The sequence below is a fragment of the Grammomys surdaster genome, unplaced genomic scaffold (assembly GCF_004785775.1).
Source record: "Grammomys surdaster isolate TR1022 unplaced genomic scaffold, NIH_TR_1.0 62, whole genome shotgun sequence".
Classification (NCBI taxonomy): domain Eukaryota; kingdom Metazoa; phylum Chordata; class Mammalia; order Rodentia; family Muridae; genus Grammomys; species Grammomys surdaster.
In genome coordinates, this window is record NW_021604564.1 from 20322 (window position 1) to 24585 (window position 4264).

Genomic DNA, 4264 nt, shown 5'->3' on the forward strand with positions numbered 1-4264 from the left:
GTGTGTGTGTGTGTGTGTGTGTGTGTTTAAGGTTAGAGAAGGCACTCTGCTAGAAAAGGTTGTCCTGTGTATTGGGCCATTCCCAGAAGGCTATCCAAACAATGGTAGGTTTTGTCTTAATTAGCAGATCAATAGTCTTGTTTTTGAGGCTCTTTGTTGCTGCTGAGGTTGTTGCTGAGGCAGACACTGAGTCTTGTCACCCTTTCTAGTTGCCTTTGAAAAACTTCATTCCTAAATTAAACATGAGTTCTTCAAACAGGAGTATGTACTTCTTTCCATCATGGGTGGGACCACTGTAAAACCTGTGGCAATAAACCATTCAAGAAGCTGGATCAGTGGTTAAAAGCACTTGCTACTTTAGCAGATAACCCAAACATAATTCTCATCACGCACACACACACACACACACACACACACCCCATCTGAAATGTGTCTATTACTTCAGTTCCAGGGGATCTCATGACCTCTCTGGCCTCTGCGGGACCGCATGCGCATGATACACAACATACATTCAGGCAATAAATATAGAATATAAATAAATAAACTTTGAAAAAAACTCTTCAATTTACTTAGTTTCTATTATTGATCAGGTAACACTGAAAGCTTAATTAAATAATGTATTTAACAAATGTAGGCACCTATTACATCTGTAACAGAAGCATGACTTGCTGTTGGTTCTGGGGATGCAGCAGTGGGCAGTCTGTGGTGATGGAAGAACTATGTCAAAAAGCCAGATAATACACACACACAAACACGTGGTATAGCAGGTGTCATGGTATGGGATAGGTGAATGTTATGGAAGCTGAATGTTATGGGAGAGGTGTGAGGTTAGGATCAATGCTGAATGTTTTGAAATGGAAGTCATCCAAGACATCACAGGCACAGGTTTATAAGATGACTCATGGGAAGACAGCAGGTAGTCATGGAGTTCAGGAGAGACAGGTCTTCACACAAAAGCAAAAGAAGCAGCAGCAGGCTATCTAGGTTTGGAGTATGTGACAAGAATAGCAGAAGGGAGCAAGCAGAGTGAGGATGAGCAGTGGACAGGGCCAGGGAAAGGAGTGAGCAAGGGCAGGTATTGTGGGCCCTTTCAGGGTTTGCTTCTTCTGGAGTGAGAGAAGCCTTGGAGGGATTTCAGCAAGAGAATGATAGACCTTGATGCTGGCAGTCAAGGAATTATTGTGGCTGCCATATAGAGAACAGATGGTAAAACTACAAGGGTGGGAGGCTGGTGCTTAGGTAGGACCTACCCTCATGATCTGTAGATGAGTCAGGCTAACGTGCAAGAGCTACAAGAAGTAGGTAGAGGAGTGGCCTCAGACTGCTGTAGTGTTGATGTATCAATGTTTGTGAACCTTTTGTCTTTCATGGCTTGCTCTTGGGTTAAAAGATGGCATCCTGGATGATTAAATCATCCAGGATGATGAAATCAGGTTCATGGCATATGTAAATGAGTGGGTGTGGCTGTGATTGTTAGCTAAGGCCTTATTCTCATTTTTCATGTTGCCACTGGAAAGATTCTTTCTCTAGAAAAGTAGTTATGACCTTCTCCTATAATGTAAAAGTCAATGTTCTTGGAAGAAAAAAAATCATTTATCCTCCCTTCTGATGGTTAGTATTGAAATGGGCCAAATTGACGGATGTTTAATTTTTCTTGTCTATGGGAATCCCTTTGGAAGTGAAATGGATTCCCTCATTGTAGTTCAAAGACTGCCAGTGACATAATTTCTCTGAGACCCCTAGCTCCTCTTCCTGTGATCACTTGGTCATGACTGTTAGTCTGTAGATGAAGGCTGGGCCACAAGGATCAGAGTTGAACAGCACAGCCAGAACTGTGAATAATCCACTTTTCTTATCACAGAGCTTCAGGTGGTATTTGAAACTTTTTAAAAAATATATTACTGAATTCTGTGAAGCTGAATGTGAATTGTCCAAAACCACAATGTGGAGATGGAGTTGGGAAGAGAATAATTCTGGACAAAGTTAAAGTCCCCAAGGGATACAGACACTCTGTCCTGGCTGTTCCCCCTTGCCTAGTCTTATCCTTTCCATTTGCTTCTTCTCCTTTTAGCTGGGTTCTTGGCCAGTTCTGACATGAACTCACTTGTGCACAGAAAATAATTCCTTGTCAACTGTCAGGAGAATTAAATGTGATAACAAGGCTTAGGGACTGAGGTTTACTACACTTTCTATGCTTTATGTTACTTAGGTTTTTTGTTTTTGTTTTTTATTTGTTTGTTTGTTTGTTTCTGTTTTTGTTTTTGTCTACATGACACAGACTGAAGTCATCTGTGAAAAGGGAACCACACTGGGCAGTTGTCTCCATCAGACTGGTCTGTAGGCAAGTCTGTGGACCTGTTTCTTGATTAATGATTGATTAGGGAAGAGAGTCCAGCCCACATGAACTATACTCCTCCTGGGAAGACTTTCCTGAGTTCTATAAGAGAGTAAGTTGGGCAAGTCATGGAAAACAAGCCAGCAAACACCATACTTCTATGGTTCTGCTTCAGGTTTGGCCCCCAGAAACATGCCTTGACATCCTGCTCTGACTTCTTTTGATGGAGGCCAGCACAAGGTGTTGAGTGGCCTCCTCCATTGCTGTCTGTCTTCTTGCACTGAGACAGGGTCTTGCATTCAACTGCATGGTTGCTCTTTCAGGTAGGCCCAGGATATCCTGAGATCTATCTGCCTGTGCTCTCTAATGCTGGGTTACAGACCTGTGCAGCCATATCTAATTTTTCACATGGATGCTGGAGATTCTGATTCTTGCACTCATGCCTGTGCAGGACATTGTCTTATTGAGCCACGTCCTAGACTGAAGTCTGCAGGCTTTAATTTTAATTTTTAAAAATGTTGTATATGTATACTGTGCATTTCAATCTTTAACTATTTTCAGATCCATGCCCTGTTCATCCCTCCCAACTTTATCTCCTCTATTTTTTCTAGCTCCCAAAGTCCACTTTCTATGACCCATATACTCACAGGTGTTGGGCCATCCACTGGAACACAGTTTAGCAGGGTCCACGTCCTTAAAAAGAACTTGACTCTTCCTCCTCTCAAAGCCATCAACTGCCAATATGTCCTTTGCAAGAAGTGGAAGCTCAGGTGCCTCTATCTTGTCCACAGTGGGAGCTTAATCATGTGCAGTTCTTCTGCAGGCAACCACACCTGCTAAGGTCATGACTACAGTCCTCTCACATCCAGAAGGCACTATTTTAGATGTCCTACCATCTGGCTCTTATAAGAGCCACTTCCATGGAAACATGATAGCTCCCAAGCCATGCAGGGAGGGGTAGGATATAGATGTCCTATCTGTGGATGAACATTCATAGTTATTCTTTGTACTTTGAGCAATCTGCATTAATATCCAGACATTACATGAGAAACCTTTGATGAAATCCAAGAGCTAGACTAACATACATGTAGAGAAATTCAAATTTGATTAAAGTTTAATACAATGTTTATTTAGCAAATAATAGTAATAGGTTTACCACTGGGGCCTATGAACTGCCTAGCAGTGGGTTCTGGCCAGATTCACAGCACTAGTCATGTGTTTCCTTCTGTGAAGCTGGGCTTACATCCAATAAGAAAGGAATTGTTTATTCCCATAACTGGTGTACCACTATCACACTTATGGATCTATCTTGCCATACCATTTGTTACTGTGGCTTGCAGTGTTCACAACTGTGTAAGACTGATGAAGACTTTTCTTCCCCAGCATTGTGGATAACACCTCCAGTGCTATGAAAACTACAGGCTGCATCACTTTAAAGATGTTATCACTGTCACAGTCTGAACCCCTAGAAGGCAATAACAGCAAAAGTGATGAGAGGGCTGAGGCTGCACTGCTTTTAACTTCATAGAGCATAAATAAGAATTACATTATAAAGATTCATTTTAATTCCTAGTGTCTGTGACCACTTCTACGCAGCCAGCAACAGGTCCAGGTCCTTTCTCTTTAGGTTATGAACATCTTCATGAGTCATTTCTCAAAACAACTTTGTAACACTTTCAATTAATACTATTTCAATGGCCAAGTACAATTTTCTCCATATATTATCCAGGGTAGTTCACAAAACTGGGCAGAAAATAGTCACATGCAATGTATTGTCATATGCAATATAAATGTGTAACATTTGATGGACTAGTTCACTTTACACAGTCCCTGATTGCAGTGCTGCTTTGAAGACCTTGTTAGATTTCAAGCATCATTCCTCATGATGTTCCTATTTGTTCAAGGAAAGACACCATTACTATTGTTATC